Here is a 25,659-nt window from a genome sequence, read left to right on the forward strand (position 1 = left end):
ATTTAGGTGATATTCTGTCCTATTTTCAAATCTTTTATGAGAGGGCTATGTTATTCTGAAAAGAACTTTATTAATTTTATATTTTGAAGATAAATGTTCTAGAAGTCTCAGCCAGCCCCCAGTAAAGTACAGACCTTAAGTCTCTAATAATCTTAGTTCATTTAAGAGGGGATCCTTGGGGAAGTCATCCAAAGACATATAATGAATCTTAAAAATATACAAAAATCATCCATTATGAAATAAGCTTGCTTCCATATAATCTTAATAAAGTAGTATTCACATGAATGGTAAGTTACAGTTTATGATGTCTGTAGAATGTACCTTTTTAAAGCTTTAATATGTTTATAATAAAACATAACATAGTGCTTATTTTTATTACATATATGCAGATATGGGTCCTGATAGCCTAAACAGTTTATATTTAAACAGAACAGCAAACAATTTTAATAAAAATATACTAATTTTTGAACCATCAATAATGTAATAGCTGTTATTTCTGCCTAAAGCAAGTGGTGGCAATAATCACAAAAACTGAGAGATGAATGTTTTAAGATAATATATTCTGATATTAGATGTGTATTCATAAATTTTAATAATGGTTTTCCATACAGGAAGACTTTCCTTCTTAGTAATAGACAGTATATTGAGTCATTTTAGTACCTTGTTCATTTTCCCTGTCAGTAACTTTAATGATACAATAATTTCTGTCAATAATACCCAAGTTAGTTCATCCAGCTTTCGTAAACTGCTAGATTTTATGGTGATGTTGCTATTTCACTTCAAACAGCATGTTTCCTGGGCATTAAATTTAAATTGTTTGCCACCAAAGAAGTGCGGATGAGGTGTTGAGATTTTACTGTTTTACTCCCATGGCGAGATTAGGAGTTAAAATATCTCCAGAAGAAGATTTTGGTAAACGAACCAGGCACTCCTGGTAAGGAGAACAACACAAGAGACGATGTAGAATAGGGGTTGCAAATTTCAATTTTTGGCAGGTAGAGAAATGTACAAAATAGTTTTTTGCCAAAATGGCGTCATGCAACTGTCTATGTTGCCAAGTATCCTGTAGCTGACAGAATAAGGAATATGTCTTTCTTATCCTCCAGGGTGATAACCCAGAAGAGTGACTACAGGGAAGTAGTCACCTCTGATGCATCACAAACTTCCTAAATCCACTATTGAATACGTTTTCTGATTGTCTTACTTTTTGAGGACAATGACTTATGTTTTTGGTATAATGGACACATAACATAGTATTCGTTTCAGGTGTGCAACGTGATGATTTGATATTTACATATATCTTGAAATGATCACCAGGGCAATGATTTCTGCACATTAATTACCAATGTGTGAAATAGCAGATTCCTTTATTCACCCAAAATGTGCCCAGTTCAGAACCTTAATCTGTGAAGTGCTGTGTTTTTGCATGTATGATACAGGGCTGTATTCACCTTATTCAAACCGTTGAGGGGCTCATTGATGAGCTCACCCTTAATCTGTGTCTTTGCATATGAGAGTACCAGTGACGTTACCCTGTCCTCACATAGCCGTGACCCATCAGATAACATTTTAATGATACATCCCTGGCTCTTCTCTGGTTTGATCTTTTCCCCCTCACTGACTGAAACTTTGCAACTGCCTGATCTCTACCATTTTATTTTCAGACTACCTAAATTCTCCCTAAGCAAGCCTACACTGTCTCCTTTATCCTTTCAAATTTCAGCTTGATTGATTTGAGAGCTATTTTTGAAAAAATTTAAAAAGCGTAAATGAAAATATAGGGTAAAAAAATAGAAATCACAGGCATGATTTTTATAAAATGTTTAGAGATTATAGGAGCAGCTGCAATGATTTTATGAGTAGAGCTTAGGGAGGTAGTTTGGGCAGATGATTCTAAAGCAGTCTTGCTGTGTGTCATACCCTGTGAGTTGGACTTCTTTTTCTTTTCTGGGTGTGGGTTTACACATGCCCTGTTCTGTTTGTTTGTTCGCTTTCTGAACACAGCGTTGAATCTAGGGAGAGCAAGCATGCCGAGCTATAGAATTATTTGTTCAGTAGTATTTTCTGAGTGCATCCATGGTGTCAGACACTGTTCTAGGCACTTAGGATAAATCACTGAACAACACAGGCAAAGATCCTTGCACCTGCGAAGCTCACATTCTGGGGGAAGGGGAGGAAGCACAGACGTGATAAATAAATATTATAGTAAGTTAGAAGGAATAAGTGCTATAAAAAAAGAAAGAAAAAATGTTGAGCAAATCAAGGAGGACTGGCATTTCAACAGATTGGTGTTGAGTTACTGTTTAAATAGGTTGGTCAGAGTTAGCCTCAATTATTGGTTCAAGACCTGAAAGAGTAATAGAATTTACCAATTTGGGGAAAGAGCATTACAGGCTGAGAGAATAGTCAATGCAACAAGGCTGCCTGGTATCATCTAGGGTTAACAAGGGGCCAGGGTGGCAAGTTTCGAAGGACGAGGAGCAGAGCCGCATAAGAGGAGGCCAGAGCAATCCTAGAGGCCAGGGCCTGGAGACCTGTAGGTAACTGTAAGGATCTGGCTTTTACTGTGAGAGAACTAGGGAGTCATTGCAGGTTTCTGAGTAGAGCAGTGGCATGCTTTAGCTTACATTTGTAAAGGATAACCCTGGCTGTGGGAGGACGAAAGGTAGAAGCTGGGAGCCTGTCATAGTAATCCAGGTGAGAGGTGCTGGTGGCCTAAGACTGGGTTGCTGTTAGCGCAAGAGGTAGTGTCATGTGGTCAATTCTGAATATACTGAGAAGGGTTGGTCAGTAGGATTTCTTAATGGATTGGTTTCGAGGCATGAGAGGAAGAGAAGCTATAAGGATAAACCGAAATGATTTGGTAACAGCAACTGGAAGGAAGGAGTTACCATGTCCTCCAATGGGAAGGCTAGTGGTAGAGAAGATTAGTCATGGGGTGGAAGAAAAAATCAGGAATTCACTGTTGGGCATGAGTTGAAAGGTCTATTGGACATCTAAGTGGACATTTCAAGAAGGCAGTTGGATACATGTATCGTACAAGCACACATCTGCCGATTAAACAATGAGGTGTTGTGTCTGACAAAATGTCGTGCTTATCTATTGAAGACCTCTGATTTCTTCAGCTGTATTTCATAAACAGCAGAAGAACTGGAAAGGGAGAGGGTGAGTAGTGGGCAGGAAGCCTCTTCCAATGTCTGGAGCCTGTAGCCTTACCCTTCGAGTGAGACCCTGCTCTTAGGGAGGAGGACTTCATCAAACCCTCAGTTGCTAGAATATTCTCCGTAAACAGTAAGATATCTAGCAGATAATCTCCTTGTTTCTCCTTGCATGAGTACCATTTTTTATCTGCTCCTTTGCGCCCTCACATTGTTGGTTCCCTGTGGCAAACATCTTCAGGCACCAGACTCAACTACTGTCCTCGACCCACTTCTCTAACCTCTTTCTGCGTGTGAAAATCTGAGAGGCAAAAGCCTGCAAAAACACTCCTATAACTAAAGTTAGGTTTATTTACTTCCTCCTGCAAGTGGGAACCAAAAGGGAACCAAGGGTCTTCTCAGAGGGAGGTGGGGAGAGGATGGGAGTGAGGAAAGTGTATCAGGGGTCTGATTCAGTCCTGGGAGGGTCCTGGCAGGTACTGGTCATAATTTATAAACTAGGGGAGTTGCTGCAGTAGAGGGTAGAACTTGTGAATCCCTGCAGAGCTCTTGCTTGTTTGTCTGTGATTCTGATTCACGTCACATGGAATGGAGAAGCTGGTGTTAAAATATTTTGAGCTGAAGTAAGTGGTGTTCATGACTGGTTTGGCAATTTTTTTCCTGTTTTGTGAGTAACAGTAAAGTCCGTTTTGCTATCTGTGACTTACGTCAATCCTAAAATCACCCTCGTAGCTTAGCTGCCAGGGAGAGATTTTTTTTTCTTTGTCATCCGCAGTGATGATGTGACACAGTCCTGGCTAATGAGAGGTACGCAGAAGTCAGCTAAGGTGTTCTGAGAAAATTTTTATTTTTCTGATACAGAGGTCCCCTGTTACTCTCCACTGTCCTTGTTCAAATACAGACACCATACCTGGAGCTGTATGATCAAGAAAACCAGAGCTCCAGTGAACCACAGTCAGCAACCACCTTCACTCCGTTTTGTGTGAGGAAAAAGAGCAATCCTTGTTTATTTAAGTCACTGTGAGTCAACTATTATTTTTCTTGGAGTTGAAAGCATCTGTCCTTTTTTCATCTTCCATGTCTAAAATAAACCAATACCATCTTTTTACTAGAACACAGGACAACAAATTCCTAATTATGGAAATGGCTTTGAAAGAAAAGATGATAAATTTATTTTAGGATATATTAAGCTGCATGCCAGTGATGTCCCCTAGAGATTGGAGCCTGGGGGCTGTTTAGAGGCCAAAGCAAATTCATATCGTTAGTCAGCATCTCGTAGAGAACCTGGTAAAAGTAGTTCATTAGAATTAGAATCTTCTATACCTTTTTTATAACCTCCCTTGTAAATATATTAAGAAACAAAACCAGTAAATGTTCTGGATAACACAGAAAGGGGAAAAGGAAGAGTAGACATCCCAGCTTAAGTACAGCCCACAAAATTACCCCTTGAGAAACTGCGAAGAGACTGGATCCTATTTCTGAGTTAGTAATTAAGTCTTCATTTTATTTTTGGATGGAAATGCATAATCACAGAGCCGGTTTTTGGTTTTTAATTCAGTGCTTTCTTTTCAAGAACACCTACCCAGTTTGTTCTGTATTTTTTTCCTTGAAAGGAAAGTATATGATTTTTTATAAGAGCACTTAAATGAGGGTTGGATAGATGCAGTGTGAGGTGCTTCAAAACTAAGCTAACTCTGCTGGAAAGGTGAACAGTGAATAAATAGATTAATACTAACAATTCAGAAGGAGGTCATGACTTCTTACAAAAGCAAGTTTAAGATTTACAGTCCTGAGATGAAGAATACATGTAACATATTTTTTTCTAAAGTTGATCTTCATTTGTTCGTAAGCTCCTATTTCCAGTCAATAGCAGCAAAAAATAAATATCGGAGCACATACCTTCGGGTACCCTAATAACTATATATATAAGTCAATATGGGATTCAAACTTAGTCAAAGGTCAAGCTCCCATTCGGCGCTGCTGTCCCATTTCAAGTGTCCTCCTTGACTCCTCCAGCATAGCCCTTGGGTCAGGCCCAGCTAACTGTGTAACATCATCAGAGGATTGGGCCTTGCTCCACGTGCTCTACTCAGGTTCCTTCTGGGCTCCCCACTGCTCTGGCGGTTCTTCCTGCTGGCTGTGGCTCCTGCTGGGCTCACGTTTTGGGATTTGGGTAAGAAGGTAACCTGTCCCAGTTTGTCCTAAAAGCAAGGACTGTCTTGCTTTTAGGATTGAGAACCCTTCACCTGGAGAAACCCCGCAGTTCTGGGTAAACCACGATGGTTGGTCACTCAAGGTCCATGTACCTCCTGGGCACTGACCTTCTCCTAAGTCCCCTTTCTGGTCTGCCAGCCATCCAAGCACTTCTATAGACCCCCATAGGGACACACAGTGATTTTGAGATCTCTTGCAAACTGTGTACAAGCTGAGTGGGTGTGGGGAGTGGAGATAACTATCTTAGGCCCCCCTCAGACTCAGCATATCATGCTCTGTATCTACTCTGTACACCTCAGGCTGACATGGGGCCTCTTATAAATCAGATTCCCAAAGGCAGAAAGCAAGGCACAAGCCACCACTGCCAGAGGATTTCGGAGTCTCTGTTGAGATTCATTCAGTCAATAAACACTTATTAAAGATCACTCAGTGAACATTTCTTCCTGGAGCTTTAATGCTGAGGTAGTGGAGGGGGAGGGTCGTTGATCAGACCTTATGCTGTGCTAATACTATGTTCCTCTCTTTTGTTCTCAAAGACAGACCTCTTTCAGCCCCAGAGCCCCAGGGTTTTAGACCATCTTCCCAAAATTGAATCTGCATGTCTACTAACTTTTTGTTCCAGTCCAGTGTCCAGAGGTGAACTCTCCCAGCCCCCACTCCTTGTGAAACATGTCACTGATCCACTGAACAAGAAAAATAAATAAAATCAAAACTTTGACTTGAAATATCTAAAAAATATTTCCGCTATAGGGAAAGGAAGGCTTTTCTCACAAACATGGGTATTTCTGCAGTGACACTGTTTATGCCGGATTTCCTTTCTGTTCCACCTGGATATTGCTGCCTGCAAATTGCCACCCTGTGGCTCTGGCACCTTTTCATAGATTTGCAGGCTGACGGTTCCTTCCATTCTTCTTTACAGATGTTCATGTGGTCACTTAGGCTGGTGTCAAACTGTGCTAGTGCTTCTTTTACACTAGGAAACATTTTGTCTTCTATCATTAGATTCTTGTTACAAACTGTAGGTTTCCGGGAATATCTTACTTTCACTTCTTGATAATTACGCAAAAGTGGTAAAGGAGGCAGAAAGTCCCTCAGATAAACTTTAGATTATTCAGAACTTCACGCCTGTTCAATTCTGACTTAATTGTGGCTCTGATCCCATCAGACTTCAAAGGAGCAAAGAACAGGTCAGCTGGAACTCGTTCCCTGAGAACTGGAGCCAGCAAGCAATTTTCCAGGCATGAAGCTAGCTTTCTTTTTGGGAAACACCCTTCAAAAACACCCTTAGGATAGAAGGTATTCAGGGTCCTAAAACCAGATCTCTAGCTCAAAATAAAGAACAAAAAAAGACGAGTTACATAATTCAGTTTTAATTTTCATATATGACAGTTCATATTGTGATTCTTTATTTTTGGTATGTTTACTTTGTCTCTTCACCTTATATCGGTTGACTCCCCATCTGGGATTCCATCCATTTTATATTGCAAATGGCTGTGCTCTTTCCTTCTTTGAGCTTAATCAAATTATTTATTAGTAGATTTCTGGAAAGCCCTGTTTCCTCATGCTAGATCTGATTCATTTCTGGTGTTAGAAGCATGGATCTCTGTATAAATTTTCTTGGCCTTCCAAGCTAAACCCAGACTCCCCTTTAGTCTTTAACTCCATTGCCAGAGCCATTGGGTTTCCTATAGAAGGATCCAGAGAGGAGTATCCTGTTGATACGTAAACATTTAAACCATAGTCATCTATCTTAGCAAAAGAAACATAAACTCAATGACATAAAAGTATCACACACCCAGGTGAACCCATGTTCAAGTCAGTTGCCTCTCTGAAGTGATTTCAAAGTGGTTTCATTTTTAAGTACAAGCAAAGTACTAGAGTGACAAAATTATTATTTTTTTAACGTTTTTATTGGAGTATAACTGCTTTACATTGTTGTGTTAGTTTCTGCTGTATAGCAAAGTGAATCAGCTATACATATACATATGTTCCCATATCCCCTCCCTCTTGCTTCTCCCTCTGACCCTCCCTGTCCCACCCCTCTAAGTGGTCACAAAGCACTGAGCTCATCTCCCTGTGCTATGAAGCTGCTTCCCACTAGCTATCTGTTTTACATTTGGTAGTGTATATATGTCCATGCCACTCTCTCACTTTTTATTTTTTTGAATTTTATTTTATTTATTTTTTATACAGCAGGTTCTTATTACTTATGTATTTTATACATCTTAGTGTGTACATGGCAATCCCAACCTCCCAATTCATCCCACCACCCCCACCCCCTGCCACTTTCCCCCCTTGGTGTCCATATGTTTGTTCTCTACATCTGTGTCTTTATTTCTGCCCTGCAAACTGGTTCATCTGTACCATTTTTCTAGGTTCCACATATATGGATTAATATACGATATTGTTTTTCTCTTTCTGACTTACTTCATGCTGTATGACAGACTCTAGGTCCATCCACCTCACTACAAATAATTCAATTTCATTCCTTTTCATGGCTGAGTAATATTCCATTGTATATATGTGCCACATCTTCTTTATCCATTCATCTGTCGATGGACACTTAGGTTGCTTCCATGTCCTGGCTATTGGAAATAGAGCTGCAGTGAACATTGTGGTATATGACTCTTTTTGAATTATGTTTTTCTCGGGGTATATGCCCAGTAGTGAGATTGCTGGGTCATATTGTAGTTCACTTTTTAGTTTTTAAAGGAACCTCCATACTGTTCTCCATAGTGGCTGTATCAATTTACATCCCCACCAACAGTGCAAGAATGTTCCCTTTTCTCCACACCCTCTCCGGCATTTATTGTGTCTAGAGCTTTTGATGATGGCCATTCTGACCAGTGTGAGGTGATACCTCATTGTAGTTTTGATTTGCATTTCTCTAATGATTAGTGATGTTGAGCATTCTTTCATGTGTTTGTTGGCAATCTGTATATCTTCTTTGGAGAAATGTCTATTTAGGTCTTCAGCCCATTTAGGGATTGGGGTTGTTTTTTTTTTTGATATTTAGCTGCATGAGCTGCTTGTGTATTTTGGAGATTAATCCTTTGTCAGTTGCTTCATTTGAAAATATTTTCTCCCATTCTGAGGGTTGTCTTTTCATCTTCTTTATGGTTTCCTTTGCTGTGCAAAAGCTTTTAAGTTTCATTAGGTCCCATTTGTTTATTTTTGTTTTTATTTCCATTTCTCTAGGAGGTGGGTCAGAAAGGATCTTGATGTGATTTATGTCATAGAGTGTTCTGCCTGTGTTTTCCTCTAAGAGTTTGATAGTGTCTGGCCTTATATTTAGGTCTTTAATCCCTTTTGAGTTTATTTTTGTGTATGGTGTTAGGGGCTGTTCTAATTTCATTCTTTTACATGTAGGTGTCCAGTTTTCCCAGCACCATTTATTGAAAAGACTATCTTTTCTCCATTGTATATTCTTGCCTTTGTCATGGATTAGTTACCTATAGGTGTGTGGGTTTATCTGTGGGCATTCTGTCCTGTTCCATTGATCTACATTTCTGTTTTCATACCAGTTACATACTATCTTGATTACTATAGCTTTGCAGTATAGTCTGAAGTCAGAGAGCCTGATTCCTCCAGCTCCATTTTTCTTTCTCAAGATTGCTTTGGCTATTCGGGGTCTTTTGTGTTTCCATTACAAATTGTGCAATTTTTTGTTCCAGTTCTGTGAAAAATACCATTGGTAGTTTGATGGGGATTGCACTGACTCTGTAGGTTGCTTTGGGTAGTTTAGTCATATAGGAATGCAAGAGATTTCTGTGCATTAATTTTGTATCCTGCTACTTTAGCAAATTCATTGACTAGCTCTAGTAGTTTCCTGGTAGTATCTTTAGGATTCTCTGCGGATAATATCATGTCATCTGCAAACAGGGACAGCTTTACTTCTTCTTTTCCAATTTGGATTCCTTTTATTTCTTTTTTTCTCTGATTGCTGTGGCTAAAACTTCCAAAACTATGTTGAATAATAGTGGTGAGAGTGGGCAACCTTGTCTTGTTCCTGATCTTAGTGGAAATAATTTCAGGTTTTCACCATTGAGAATGATGTTGGCTGTGGGTTTGTCATATATGGCCTTTATTATGTTGAGGTAAGTTCCCGCTATGCCTACTTTCTGGAGAGTTTTTATCATAAATGAGTGTTGAATTTTGTCAAAAGCTCTATCTGAATCTACTGAGATGATCATGTGGTTTTTATGCTTCAATTTGTTAATATGTTGTATCACATTGATTAATTTGCGTATATTGAAGAATCCTTGCATTCCTGGGATAAACCCCAATTGATCATGGTGTATGATCCTTTTAATGTGCTGCTGAATTTTGTTTGCTAGTATTTTGTTGAGGAGTTTTGCATCTATGTTCATCAGTGATATTGGCCTGTAGTTTTCTTTTTTTGTGATGACTTTTTCTGGTTTTGGTGTCAGGGTGATGGTGGCCTCATAGAATGAGTTTGGCAGTGTTCCTCCCTCTGCTATATTTTGGAAGAGTTTGAGAAAGGTACGTGTTAGATCTTCTTTAAATGTTTGACAGAATGTGCCTGTGAATCCATCTGGTTCTGGGCTTTTGTTTGTTGGAAGATTTTTAATCACAGTTTCAATTTCAGATTGGTCTGTTCATATTTTCTGTTTCTTCCTGGTTCAGTCTTGGAAGGTTGTGCTTTTCTAAGAATTTGTTCATTTCTTCCAGATTGTCCATTTTATTGGCATAGAGTTGCTTGTAGTAATCTCTCATGATCCTTTGTATTTCTGCAGTGTCAGTTGTTACTTCTCCTTTTTCATTTCTGATTCTGTTGACTTGAGTCTTCTCCCTTTTTTTCTTGATGAGTCCAGCTAATGGTTTATCAATTTTGTTTATCTTCTCAAAGAACCAGCTTTTAGTTTTATTGACCTTTGCTATTGTTTCCTTCATTTCTTTTTCATTTATTTCTGATCTGATCTTTATGATTTCTTTCCTTTTGCTAACTTTGGGGTGTTTTTTGTTCTTTCTCTAATTGCTTTAGGTGTAAGGTCACGGTTGTTTATTTGAGATTTTTCTTGTTTCTTGAGGTAGGATTGTATTGCTATAAACTTCCCTCTTAGAACTGCTTTTGCTGCATCCCATAGGTTTTGGGTCGTCGTGTTTTCTTTGTCTTTTATTTCTAGGTATTTTTTGATTTCCTCTTTGATTCCTTCAGTCATCTCTTGGTTATTTAGTAGTGTATTTTTTAGCCTCCATATGTTGTATTTTTTACAGTTTTTTTCCTGTAATTGATATCTAGTCTCATAGTGTTGTGGTTGGAGAAGATACTTGACATGATTTCAATTTTCTTAAATTTACCAAGGCTTGATTTGTAACCCAAGATATGATCTATCCTGGAGAATGTTCCATGAGCATTTGTGAAGAAAGTGTATTCTGTTGTTTTTGGATGGACTGTTGTATAAATATCAGTTATGTCCATCTTGTTTAATGTGTCATTTAAAGCTTATGTTTTCTTTTTTTATTTTCATTCTGGAAGATCTGTCCATTGGTGAAAGTGGGGTGTTAAAATCCCCTACTATTATCGTGTTACTGTCGATTTCCCCTTTTATGGCTGTTAGCATTTGCCTTATGCATTGAGGTGCTCCTATATTGGGTGGTTAAATATTTACAATTGTTATATCTTTTTGCTGGATTGATCCCTTGATCATTATGTAGTGTCCTTGTTTGCCTCTTGTAATAGTCTTTATTTTAAAGTCTATTCTGTCTGATGTGAGAATTGCTACTCCAGCTTTCTTTTGATTTCCATTTGCATTCAATATCTTTTTCCATCCCCTCACTTTCAGTCTGTATGTGTCCCTACGTCTGAAATGGGTCTCTTCTAGGCAGCATATATATTAGTCTTGTTTTTGTATCCATTCAGCCAGTCTGTGTCTTTTGGTGGGAGCATTTAATCCATTTACATTTAAGGTAATTATCAATATGTATGTTCCTATTACCATTTTCTTAATTGTTTTGGGTTTGTTATTCTAGGTCTTTTCCTTCTCTTGTGTTTCTTGTCTAGAGAAGTTCCTTTAGCATTTGTTGTAAAGCTGGTTTAGTGGTGCTGAATTCTCTTAGCTTCTGCTTTTCTGTAAAGGTTTTAATTTCTCCAGCGAATCTGAATGAGATCCTTGCTGGGTAGAGTAATCTTGGTTGTAGGTTTTTCCCTTTTATTAGTTTAAATATGTCCTGCCACTCCTTTCTGGCTTGCAGAGTTTCTGCTGAAAGATCAGCTGTGAACCTTATGGGTATTCCCTTGTATGTTATTTGTTGCTTCTCCCTTGCTGCTTCTAATATTTTTTCAGTGTATTTAATTTTTGATAGTTTGATTAATATGTGTCTTGACATGTTTCTCCTCAGATTTATCCTATTTGGGACTTTCTGTGATTCCTGGACTTGATTGACTATTTACTTTCCCATATAGGGAAGTTTTCAACTATAATCTCTGCAAATATTTTCTCAGTCCCTTTCTTTTTCTTTTCTTCTTCTGGGACCCCTATAATTTGAATGTTGGTGTGTTTAATATTCTCCCTGAGGTCTCTGAGACTGTCCTCAGTTCTCTTCATTCTTTTTTCTTTATTCTGCTCTGCGATAGTTATTTCTACTATTTTATCTTCAAGGTCCCTTATCCATTCTTCTGCCTCAGTTATTCTGCTATTGATTCCTTCTAAAGAATTTTTAATTTCATTTATTGTGTTGTTCATCATTGTTTGTTTGCTCTTTAGTTCATCTAGGTCCTTGTTAAACGTTTCTTGTATCTTCTCCATTCTATTTCCAAGATTTTGGATCATCTTTACTATCATTACTCTGAATTCTTTTTCAGGTAGACTGCCTATTTCCTCTTCCTTTGTTTGGTCTGGTGGTTTTTTACCTTGTTCCTTCATGTGCTGCATATTTCTCTGTCATCTCATTTTGCTTATCTTACTGTGTTTGGGGTCTCCTTTTCACAGGCTGCAGGTCATAGTTCCCGTTGTTTTTGGTGTCTGCCCCCAGGGGATAAGGTTGGTTCAGTGGGTTGTGTAGGCTTCCTGGTGGAGGGGACTGGTGCCTGTGTTCTGGATGAGGTTGGATCTTGTCTTTCTGGTGGGCAGGACCGAGTCCAGTGGTGTGTTTTGGGGTGTCTGTGAACTTATTACGATTTTAGGCAGCTTCTCTCCTAATGGGTGGGTTTGTGTTCCTGTCTTGCTAGTTGTTTGGCATGGGACATCCAGTACTGGAGCTTGCTGGTCATTGAGTGGAGCTGCGTCTTAGCATTGAGATGGAGATCTCTGGGAGAGCTCTTGCTGACTGATATTACATGGGGCCGGGAGGTCTCTGGTGGACCAGCGTCCGGAACTCAGCTCTCTCACCTCTGAGGCTCAGGCCTGACACCCGGCCAGAGCACCACAACCCTGTCAGCCACACGGCTCTCACCACACTCATTCCTGGAGTCTTCCTCTCTGAAGTGTTCAGAAGCGCTACTAAAGGAGAGAGGGGTGGCAGGATGCTGGGGCCGCTGGGCCCATGGACTTCTTGCACTGGAAATCTGCTTCTGTTAGGAATCAGAATCCTTTTCCCCTGGGGTAGCACCAGAGCAAGATGCCAGATTGGTGCAAATTCCCTCCACACCTTCTGAGCTCTACCCTCTGAGGATGTCAAGGCCAGAGAAGTCAAGAGCCTTCTTTAGTTTGATGGGAAAGGTCAGCCATGCTTTAATGGTCTTCCCGTGTTCTTTTTATATGACTAAGAGGGCAGTCTGTTTGAGGCACATGGCTCCTTTCTTTATGCATCAAGTCCAAAGTGATATAAGCAGCTCTGGAATTCCACTGCCTTCAGCATGATTCTTTTTCTTCTCTGCTTATAGCACTCCCAGCACCCCCTCCTAATCAACAGGAAAGAATGACAAAACTTATTTTTAATGAGAAAATACAGTAGTGAAATGCCAGAGGAGATAACTCCACTAGGAGAAAAGGAAAAAAAAAAAGTTGAATTAACTGTCTTACGGTTCAACAGCAGCCTTCTTCTTCTTTGATGTATTGCATGTATTAGGACAAAAGAAAACTATATTTGCTTTTGGTGTGGCATATAGCTGTGCTTTGACATTTAAATCCCAAGGAGGGCCCGGTGCATAAAAGGAATGTCAGACAATAGTTATGTGTTTGAAGATAAGCAGGAAGGAAAAAGATAAATAATTTTAACATGTAGCTAAATCAACTACAGAGAGATTTAAATGAGTCATTAAATTTTTTTTTTTTTTTTTTTTTTTCCGGTACACGGGCCTCTCACTGTTGTGGCCTCTCCCGTTGCAGAGCAGAGGCTCTGGACGCACAGGCTCAGCGGCTGTGGCTCACAGGTCCAGCCGCTCCGCGGTATGTGGAATCTTCCCGGACTGGGGCACGAACCCATGTCCCCTGCATCGGCAGGCAGACTGTCAACCACTGTGCCACCAGGGAAGCCCTGAGTTATTAAGTTTTATTTCTTGCTTTTGATATTAGATTACCTGAAAAATAAAGACAAAAGCAAGTAATTAAAGAATATATTTAAAACATCTGCCTTAACAAATATTTTATTCTTAAGATAATTGCTTTTGTCAATTTCTTAACTATATTGCAAAAGTTTGAATGAACTCTAAGAACTTGTTTAACTGCCCTTCCCTTAAACCAACCTTATGGATTAATGGGCACTCACCATTCACTTTGTAAAATATAGGGAATGATCCCATAGCCTGGTGGATGAAGAGCTGGAGCTAGCAGGCTACCATCTTTTACCCCTTGTACTCTCCCACATGCTGTGTAGGAGTTAGGTCTTCTTCCTCAGGTATGTTTAAGCAAGTTATACTTGTTATTGTAATAACATGGTCCAATTAAATACTAACTACAGTTATAAGTAGGTAGGGACAGAAAGAAGTAGTTTCCATTAAAGCCAAATTAAAAAGTTTTAGAAAAGCAAGTGGCCAGAAACAAACAAAACCATCAGTTTAGGTACGACGGAGAAGGCCAATGTAAAAATTTGCAGGTTCCTTGGTGACTTTAGTTTTCACTACACTTTAAGAAGCCAAGACTGGAAATCAAGGGTGATAGAAATGGTTCATCAAAAAAACAGTTCCAATCAATGGGCCCATACCCAATGACTGCAGAGCAAATTCCTCTGGCAAGTGAGTTATTGAATTTACACGATGAAGCGTTTTAAGTTAATTAAAATGATTAAGGTAAGTATCCTACTAATGTTTAGTTTCTTTACTTCTTCTCTAATGTGGAAAAATAAGGAAGTAGAATTGCTTTTTTTCTTTTGCTTTCTATATTGCAAATAATAGAGGGAGAGAGAGAGAGAAGGAGGGAAGGAGAGAAAAAGGAAAAAAGGAAGGAGGAAGGTAGGAAGGAAAGAAAGAGAAGAAAGAAAGAAAGAAAGGAAAACTTAATTCACATTGCTTTTTGGTTTATTGATATGGGACATTATCTACTTTCATTAAAATAGAAATCAGGATAAAATTTAAACAATGCTGTCTATTTATTATTGCAGTTTTAAAATGATATTTTCTTTGAGAATTTTCCTTTGCTATTTAAATTGTCCATGACCTGAGAAGAAGGAGAGAGTAGTCATAGATTTTTCTGTGCCAGGAAAAACAGCTTTGTGAAGACTTGTGACTTGTCATTATTTTTATTTCATTTGTTAATTTCATTTGTTAATTGAGCAAAAATACTTCCTCTCCCTGTGATTTTATTTATATTACCTACAAACTAGCTTCAGGAGGGTTAACAAGCTAAATGTTTTAGATAACATTGTTTAAAATTCTGCAAGGTACCCATTGTCCTATTAGAGATAAATACTTCTTCATTGTCTGTCTATGAATTCATTGAGGAACTTTACTAGAGTCTGAATCTCATTTTGTTTACCAAATCCTGCTTACATCAAAAAGAATGTTACATGAGCAAGAGGGGAATGCCGATGGAAGGGGTAGGGAAGACGTGCGTGTTTGTTTGGAATGTTGTTGAAAAGCAAATCTGTAATAAATTTTAACAGACAAATTGTAGTATCTGAGAAGGGTCTCTTAATCAGAAAATAGATTGATTTAAATAGATCATAATCTATAATTGTGATAAGGAGAGACCCTCTAAGTACAATGCAAGGTTTGTTTATAAGCTTTGCCTTAAACAAGTGGTGCCTGTAAACTTTTACTCCAGTAGCTTCACGATGTTTGATCCTTTGGCATAGTCCCCAAAGGGCTTCATCAACATGAAAACTATTCTCATGGACACACTTCACTGAAGACCCCTCCTGAGCAAATGGACATGACATCAAAGTGAATTAGTTTTTCTTGGAACTTCAGGCATTTGAAAATTAGAAAATTTTAAAAAAACAAAAAACCTTTAAAATCTTAAAGAATGACATTTCCAAGTTTAGATGGAAGCACCATACACAAAGAGGCAAATTCCTTTCACATAGTTATTATACAGTCGTCTCTGTATGTACACTGATGATTGGTTCTAGGACCCCCCAGGATACCAAAATCTGTAGATGCTCAAGTCCCTTATATGAAGTAGTGTAGTATTTGCATATAACCTGTGCACATCCTCCTGTAAACTTTAAATCATCTCTAGATGACTTGCAATGCCTAATACAATGTAAAGTCTGTGTAAGTTGTTGTACATACAATGTAAATGCTATGTAATTTTGCTTTTTGGAACTTCCTGGAATGTTTTTTCCAAATACTTTTGACCTGAGGTTGGTTGAACTCACAAACGTGGAACCCGTGGATACAGAGGGCCAACTATATTTTATTAAGTCAAGAGACATTTTTTAATATCCTGAGATGGTAAGAGCGCTGTTACTGATGTACATAATGAGGAAATCAAGAGATGCAGAATGGGGTCTCTTCTCACGGGGAGTGTACTACTTTAGCCATGGAAATAGGAAACATTCATAACAAGTTTAAAAGCTATGTAAGAAGCCTGTGCTTCATAATCATTACAGATAATTGTTTTCATAGGAAATTAATGAAGGGAGAATCACTGTGGGCTCCAGTGGCTGGTGGAGGCTTCAAAGAAATATGTTGAACTTTAAAGCAACTGTAGCCCCAGATAAGAAGGAGCATCCCAGGCCAAAGCAAAAGCATAAGCAGAACTGTGGAAGCACAGATGACCATTCCATATTTCTGAAACAGTAAAGTGACTATTTAAATTAGTGCAGAAAGTTTGTGTAGGGGGTCAAGGAAGAGGTGGAAAGATATGTCATTCATTCATTCACTTATCCATTCATCCCACAGTCATTCACTGATAACCTACCATGTGCCTAGGATAGTGTTAGCCTTGATGAATAAGAGGTAACCTTATGGACCCTGCATCCTTACTGGCTAATAAAAGAGACAGACATTAAATAAATTATTATTATTATTGAAAAAACTGGGAAATGCCAAAATTGAAGTATGCAGAGGGATGGCACTTCTAATTCAGCCAGGGGTCAAGATGAGGATGGAGGATCTCATACAGAGGAGCAGTTCACAGGCACAGAGGAAGGACTTTTTAGGTAGACAGAAAGCAGATGCAAAAGGATGCAGGTGTGAGTGACATGGGGACCCACAGGGAACTCGGGTAGTTATAGCAGAGTCTTCCAGACATTAGCAGCTACTAGTGTGAAGCTAGAAATTTCATGTGGAGACCTGAGGCTAGATATTTAGGGAGAACTTACTGGAAACAGGCCTACTGAAAAAATTATAATTTATCCTCCAGGCAATAAGGAATCATTGAAGGATTTGCAGGGAAGTTAGTTTTGCATTACTGACATTTGCTCTGATGTCTGAGCAAAGGTGGTGAGAGCCTAAACTATGGCAGTAGCCGTAGAAGTGGACAGGAAAGGGTCAATCCAACGTATTTAGGAGTTGGACTGAGGAGATCTCATTGGATGTGGAGGTTGGGAAGGTATTCCAGGAAAGAGAAACTGGTTTCAGAGTGAGAAGATGCTTTCCTGGTAAGTGCTACCTCCACTAGTCCCTGAACAATGTCCTGACAGAATATTTAAGTTATTTAGTTATTAAGACATGAATAGTTAAGTTAATTAACTATTTAGTCGTGAGCATATTAGTCCCTTCTCATCCGTGGTTTCACTTTCTTTATATGGTCAACTGTAGTCTGAAAATATTAATTGGAAAATTTCAGAAACAATTCATAAGTTTTAAGTTGACACCGTCTGAGTAGCAAGATGAAGTCTCTGGCCATTGTGCTCCATCCCACCTGGGACTATGAATCATATCTTAGTCCAGTGCATCTCCCCTCTTAGTCACTTAGGTAGCCATCGGGGTGATCAGATCAGCTGTCGGTACTGCAGTGCTTGTATTCAAGAAACCATTATTTTACTTAATAATGGCCCCAAAGCCCAAGAGTAGTGATGCTGCCAATTCAGATAAGCCAAAGAGAAGCTGTAAAGTGCCTCCTCTAAGTGAAAAGGTGAATGTTCTGGACTTGATAAGGAATGAAAAAAAAATCATATGCTGAGGTTGCCAAGATCAGAATGAATCTTCTATCCGTGAAATTGTGAAGAAGGAAAAACAAATTTGTGCTAGTTTTGCTGTCACATCTCAAACTGCAAGAGTTATAGCCACACTGTGTGACAAGCACTTAGTTAAGATGAAAAAGGCATTAAACTTGTACAGTGAGATATTTTGAGAGAGAGAGACCACATTCACATAGCATTTATTACATTACATTGTTAAGATTATTCTATTTATTATTATTGTTGTTAATTTCATACTGTGCCTAATTTATAAATTAAACTTTATCATAGGTATGTATATATTGGAAAAAAAAACATAGTATATATAGGATTTCCCCAAGGCCCCCAGTGGATGCCTGTCCAAGGTTTTAGGCATCTGCTGGGAACCTCGGAACGTATCCCCTGAGGATAGGGGGAAGCTGCTCTGTATCAGTTAGAATAAGGTTTTACTGGGATCTAGAAAAATGGTGAAAACTAGTAGCAGCAGTTGAGCAATGGGGAGAGGTAAAAGAAAGTTAAAATAGGAAAGGCAGAGCTGAGTTAGAAATGCAGGTAATGACATTATGGAATAAAGAGGAAGACGGGAGTTCTGAAGAGCTGTACTGTTGAACGTAGCTGTCCCTAGCCAAATTTGGCTATTGGACACTTAAAAAACTACTCGAATTGAGATGTGCCATAAGTGTAAAATACACACTAGGTTGTGAACACTTAGTATAGATAAAGGAATATAATATTATTAAAATTACTTCCACCTTTTTCTTTTCACTTTTTTGAATGTGGTTACCATAATATTTAAAATTACACACAGTATGTGACTCACATGATATTTCTATTGGACATTGCTGGTCTAGAATCCCTGCATAGTTTCAGCTGGATACTGTGCAGCTATAAAAAGCCCTCCAGCTTCTGTGTTGGTCTTGTCCAAAGGTGAGTTTAAAAGATCCATGCAACTTCTGATAAGACTCAGTAAGTTGCCCTTTAGAATTGTTTTATCTCAGAGACAATGGGGGATTCCCAGAAGGTCTGTGAAACTGGCATCATTCTGAAATTCTCAGTCCCTTTTAATTAGTTAGAAGTTTTCTTAAGCCCTAAATCTGCTTGAAAGACCAACTCCAGAGAGTATCTTTACAGACGTAGAATCCAGATGTGTTGGTTTTCTTCTAGAATATTAATTCCCTATTCATTAAAAATGAAAAGTATTCACTGAAAAGAATGAGGCCTAAATGAACTAGACAGTATTTTAGTTGAGCACGTTAGAATTCAAAGATTAATTTCTTCCACTAAAATATATGTCAGTCATACAAATGTGTAGAAGTGGACATCCCTGAAGTAAAAGGTTGGGTTTCAATTAGAAATTGCTTTCAGGTGATAGGAACAAAGACAATTACAATTTCTTTTTTTCTTTCTTTTTTATTGAGGTATAATTGACATACAGCATTATATTAGTTTTAGGTGTACTATATCATGATTTTCTTTTTGAAGTTTGCATTGTCAAGTTTATTTATTTATTTTATTGGAGTAAAATTGCTTTACAATGTTGTGTTAGTTTCTGCTGTACAAGGAAGTGAATCAGCTATACGTATACCTATATTCCCTCCCTCTTGGATCTCCCTCCCCCTCTTCCCCCACCCCCACCCCGGCCATCTAGGTCATCACAGAACACTGAGCTGAGCTCCAGATATTTGAATATATTGTGAAATGATCACCACAATAAGTCTAGTTAACACCCCTCACCATAAATAGTTACAGAATTTTTTTTCTTGTGATGAAACTTTTAAGATCTGCTCTCTTATCAACTTTCAGTTATGCAATACAGCATAATCAACTATAGTTGCCATGCTGTACATCATATCTCCATGACTTACTTATTTTACAACTGGAAGTCTGTACCTTTTGACCCCCTTTACTCATTCCCCCCTCCCCACCTGCCCCTTCTGGCAACCACCAACTACTTTTCTATATCCATGAGCTCTCTGGTTTTTCTTTTGTTTTGTTTTAAGATTCCACATATAAGTGAGAATACACGTTATTTGCCTTTCTCTGTCTGACTTATTTCACTTAGCATAATGCTCTCAAGGTCCATCCATGTTGTTGAAAATGGTAAGATTTTGTTCTTTTTTATGGCTGAATAGTATTCCATTGTGTATATATATTGCACATTTTCTTTATCCATTCATTCATTAGCGGACTTGGGTTGTTTCCATGTCTTGGCTATTGTAGATAATGTTGCAGTGGACATGGGGTGCAGATATCTTTTTGAGTTAGTGTTTTCTTCAGATAAACACCCAGAAGTGGATTTGCTGGGTCCTGTCAACTACAGTTTCTTAGACAGATCTGAAATTTTCAACTGCACATGTAAGGTTTCTGAAACAGATAATTTAAAGCTTGTATGATAAGTCCTAAAAGCAACCAGAGATCCAGACTCTACCTTTCTTCTTTAATTTCCTTAGCTCATGATTTCCATTCTCCCAGTCACAAAATGACTGCTAGAACTCCAGGCATTTCATCTGCTTCTCCTGAAGAAAGTAGGAGGGCCCACCTCCCCTTTTAATTAGTATTCTCAGAAGTTTCATGCGACCCTTTCACTTACAGTTCGTTGGCCAGATTTATTCAAAACTGCAGTGAATTGCAAGATAGACTGGGAATTATTCTCTTATTCTAGGTAGTAATGTGCTTACTAAAACTCGGGAGTTTGTTACTGAGATGGAAGAAGAAAATTTGTAATTAGAGAGACAAATAGCAGTTGATAGCCCAGTTGATATTTCAAAAAGCTTTTTTATTTAAAAATTATGCTTCCATAAAAAAGATGCAGCATTTATATAATTATTCAAGCTATATGTATATTTTATATTTTTCCTCCTAACTACTGAAAAATAAATATATTTATCAATCTTGAGTCTGAGATGATAGGCATTTTGGGGCATTCAAGGATGAATAAGATACTTCAAGAATTTTATGTGTAGATCTGTAGATATGTATCGATCTTCAATGATTTTATAATAGAATGGCAGAGGTGGTTGTAAACTCTAGTTCTTATACTTCTGCTCCTTGATATTCATCAGTAACTTCTCATTGCCCTTAGAAAAAGCTGCCAGATCCTTTAAAGTGGTGTGGAAGCTCCTCCAGTCTGGCCCTTGCTTCCCTCGCCAGCTCCACCTTACATCATTTTCCACATGGTCAGTGCCTGGAGTGTGCCCTCAGTGGCCCTTGCCTGTACTGTGCTGTGGGTCTGGAGCTGCTCTACCCCCGACTCTCATCACCTCTCCTCTGCCTTCTTATCCTTCAGATCAATTCAAAGATAACTTCCGCAGAGAAGCCATCCCAGACCTTCTCTGACTGGGCCAAGTTCTTTTAAACTTCTTTATAATCACACATTCAAGATGGTGTTTACATCTCTATCTCCTCTTACAGACTTTAAGCTTCATACGAATGGGATACAGACCTGAGCTTGCTCCCCACTCTGACTGCAGTGCCTAACAAAGTGCCTGGCATGCAATATGCCCTAAATACATATTTTTTGGGTGTGTAATGAATGAATGAGTACAATAGTAGCACACACACAAAAAGGCTATAAAAGTACAAAGAAGGAAAAGAATAATTCCAAATGGAGGAATTCAGCAATGCATTTGGAAGATATGGGATAAAACTGGTCCTTCAAAGGCAGCAAAAGCTAGCATCAGATGATAAGGGAGAAACCTGTCTTGGGAAAATGGGCAATTTAAACTAAGGCATGTGACATGGCTGAAACAGGGAGTTGCCCCAAATTCTCAGAATATCTGAAAAAAACATCCTGAGAATGTGTGCTATAGTCCATAGAGCAGAAAAACCATTAACTTTTTGGAATATACCCATGGCTTGTTTTTAACTCTGTATAGCCCAGAGGAATTGAGTCATCAGATTTTACCCATTTGAAGGAAAGCCCACTTCACTTCCTTCATCCTTAAACTCATCTGCTTCTCTTTTCCCTACCCATCCTCTTTGAGTCAGTGGTCAGAAAATCCTAGAAGTGGGTACATAGGAAAAGAGTTTACTGAAAATATTTAAAAATAATGGTTTTTAGAATTATGGAATGTTGTAAACTCTTCTCTCAATAATGAGTTGAGTAGAAAAGGAAATGACTGGTTTCTATTGACGAATTTACTGTAGAATGTTTTCTTAATGGAGAAACTAGATTTTGTAGTTATGAATGTACAGAAGTGTTGGAGAAAAATGTTCAAGGTCAAAAGGAGTTTAAGTACAACAACAGTTCTCTAGGAGAGGACTTCATAAAGAAGCCCTGGAAGGGTAGGTGGAAACACTGTAGCACAGCTGATATGGATCAGAATAAAAATTAAGAGTCCAAAAGTTATTTACAGGGTAAATATCTTGCTGAGAGGAGTACTTTCAATAACAGGGATGGGTGATAAAGGGGTTGGATGGAGATGCAAGCTCATGATGAGCAGGTGAACATGGGGTACAGAGAGGAGTATGACCAAAAAAAATTTTTTTGGAGACGGAATGTTTTAGTCCAGGACGTCTCAATCTTGTATGTGCATGTGAATCACCTGGGATCTTGTGGAAAAGATAGATTCTGTTCAGTGGGTCTGTAGTGAGGACAGAGTTCCTACGTTTCTAACAAGCTCCAAGGTGATGCTGATGCTCCTGGTCCGTGGGCCACACCTTGAGTGTACCAAGACCTAGCCTCTGCACCTTGGCTCACAGATATGAGGAAGATGCAGCTCAGGTGATGAGAAGGAAGGCTGGTGTTACGGGCCTTTGAAAGTGTTGCGGCTTATCAAAGAAAGAAGCCTATTTTCTCCACCGTTTCCAGGGAAAATAAATTAAAGCAGATGATGTAGAAATGATATCACATGAGATAGCATGGCACAGTGCTTGGAGCACCACAGGAAATGATGAGCATCCTCTCAAAACTTTAAGTACTTCTGTTTCTCACCTGTATCGCCTGTTCTCTTTAGAGTTCCATGACTTACATTGCTATTAGAAAGGAAAACAGAAAGTTGTTTTTTAATAAATCACTGTCTGTTTCTATGTATAGAAAGGATACAAACAATATACTATAACACAATATCTAAATTTATGATAGTTTCTCCAAACTTATTGCCTGACTCATTCCTAGATTCTCTCTCAGCAACTGAGTTAATTTGGCCCATTCATAGCAAGGAACTACACAAGTCAGTTTCTTGGTTATAAACAAACGAGCAAAAATAAATAAGTAAAGTAAAAACTCTGCTGAATTTAAGAAACATCATTCTCTAGCTCAGAATTGATGAAAGGCAGAACCAAGATGGGTAACGAGAAGCCAAGTTCTTTTACCTCTCACCAGAACACGACGTTCCAGACTCCCTCAGCCCCCCAGGTATGGACCCTCACGTTTGCTCTCCCACCCCAGTCCTCCTTAGTAGAAGGTGCTGCCTGGCCTCCCACTTATCTTCGAATTTCCTCCTGATATTGTAGATATGCCTTCTACAGACACAAACTCAGACGAATCCATGTAAAGCCAACTTATTATAAAGCTATGCATGAAATGATTAGGAGAAAATGTGTGGAAATTCCAAAGTAGGTGCCATCACAGTATGATGACCATATAATTTGCCAGAAAACTGGGGCACTTTTGAGAAAGAAAGGAGTATAACAGGCATGAACTGGTCCTCTGCTGAACAAGCTGAGATGCATGGTCAGCCTTACCTAACAGGTGTGGATCTTGCTGTGACTGGAACCAGAGGGAGTTCTTGATTCAAGACAGTTTAAAAGGCGCAAGTTCTTCACCCAAAACGCTCTGCATTTACATATTTGAGCCCTCATTTTTTTCCCCTTTAATCCGTAAACCAGCTGGATCGCTCTGCTTATCGTTTTTGTACTCTCATAAGTTCTGTGATGGGTACACATTGCTTGCTTGGTCAGCAGCCGATTTCTTGTGGGCTGCCCCTACCCTATCCCTTTCAACACCTCCTGGTTTCTATTTGGGTTCAAGGAAGCTAATCTGTCTTCAGGTACAATCAATATTTCAACCTGTGGGCTTCCCCAGTGGTACAGTGGTTAAGAATCCACCTGCCAGTGCGGGGGACACGGGTTCATGCCCTGGTCTGGGAAGATCCCACATGCAGCGGAGCAGCTAAGCCCAGGCGCCACAACTACTGAGCCTGCGCTCTAGAGCCCATGAGCCACAGCTCCTGAGTCCATGTGCCACAACTACTGAAGCCCACATGCCTAGAGCCCGTGCTCCGCAACAAGAGAAGCCACCACAATGAGAAGCCCCCACACACACCGCAACGAAGAGTAGCCCCTGCTCTCTGCAACACTAGAAAGCCTGTGCGCAGCAATGAAGACCCAACACAGGCAAAAATAAATAAATAAATGTATTTAAAAAAATCTCAACCCGTGGTCACTGAGGCTACTTTACAGAAATGCATGTGATCCAGGCCAGCCATCCTGGAAACCTTCTGGAATGATGGGTGGGGCAGCCTTAGGTGAAAGAGTGGAGAGAGAGCCCTTGGAAGGACAAACAACCCGGAATCTGGCTAACTTTTTTGAGCCTCTTGATCATGCCTACACCCAACCTCATACTTTTCATTTATTTGGACCAACTGATTTCCTTTTTTGTGAAGGCAGATCCAGTGCTGTTTTCTGTTATTTACAACTGAAACCATCCAAACTAATGCAGCTGCAGTGTTCACAGTGCCCCGTATTTGGTCCCACAAGTCTATATGACCTTTTTTTCAGCTACCATGGCTAGCTGGCTGATTATTGTCATATTTCTTCAAATTCTAGAAAGGAAATTTGTTGGCTCAATTTATCTTGTTTCGCCAGGCTCTGGTCATAAGTTGCTATAAACCTTTGGCTGCTCCTAAGTCAGGTGCCCAGTAGGATCCAGTCATGGGGGCTGACTGGGGGGGCTGGATCCCCTCAGAAGAGCTGTGTCAGTTTTCTTTCCAGGAGAGCACGAGTAGGACAGGTATTGGGGGCATCTATAAAGATATAATTTCATACTCTATATTACTTATAATCCTTGCTTTTTTATTAATTTTTATTGGAGTATAGTTGATTTACAATGTTGTGTTAGTTTCTGCTGTACAGCAAAGTGAATCAGTTATACGTATACATATATCCCCTCGTTTTTAGATTTCCTTCCTATTTAAGTCACCACAGAGCATTGTGTAGAGTTTGCTGTGCTATACAGTAGGTTCTCATTAGTTACCTATTTCATACATAGTAGTGTATATATGTCAATCCCAATAATCCTTGCTTTTTTTTTTTTTACATCTTTATTGGAGTATAATTGCTTTACAATGGTGTGTTAGTTTCTGCTTTATAACAAAGTGAATCAGCAATAACATATACATATGTTCCCATATCTCTTCTTGCGTCTCCCTCCCTCCCACCCTCCCCATCCCACCCCTCCAGGCGGTCACAAAGCACCGAGCTGATGCCCATGTGCCATGCGGCTGCCCCCCACCCGCTATCTACCTTACGTTTGGTAGTGTATATATGTCCATGCCTCTCTCTCGCTTTGTGCCTCTCTCTCGCTTTGTATCCTTGCTTTTTTTTACTATAACAACTGAATTGCTGATATGTATCACAAAAACACTATAGAAATACTTAGAAATACTATAACTCACCTTTTACATTTTAGGGAACACCTACAAAGAAAAAGTTGAAGTTTGAAAAACTTGCCTCCTTTTTCTCATTTTTATTCTTTCCTTTTGAAATGTAATTATTATATGGAACCTGTATCTGATGATGGTGAGTTTAAATGGATCAAAATTATTGCTCCTTAAAAGCAACACTAAAAATTTAAGATATGATGCATACTAATTAAAGT

The 25,659-nt window shown here is 39.0% G+C and overlaps 1 protein-coding gene across 1 annotated transcript in view; it reads left to right on the plus strand.

The window, feature by feature from the left end:
- CNTNAP2 (contactin associated protein 2) overlaps window positions 1-25,659 on the plus strand; it is a 2,069,520-nt gene that overhangs the window by 1,172,849 nt on the left and 871,012 nt on the right. The window lies entirely within an intron of this gene.

The sequence above is a fragment of the Phocoena phocoena genome, chromosome 9 (assembly GCF_963924675.1).
Source record: "Phocoena phocoena chromosome 9, mPhoPho1.1, whole genome shotgun sequence".
NCBI classification, from domain to species: Eukaryota; Metazoa; Chordata; class Mammalia; order Artiodactyla; family Phocoenidae; genus Phocoena; species Phocoena phocoena.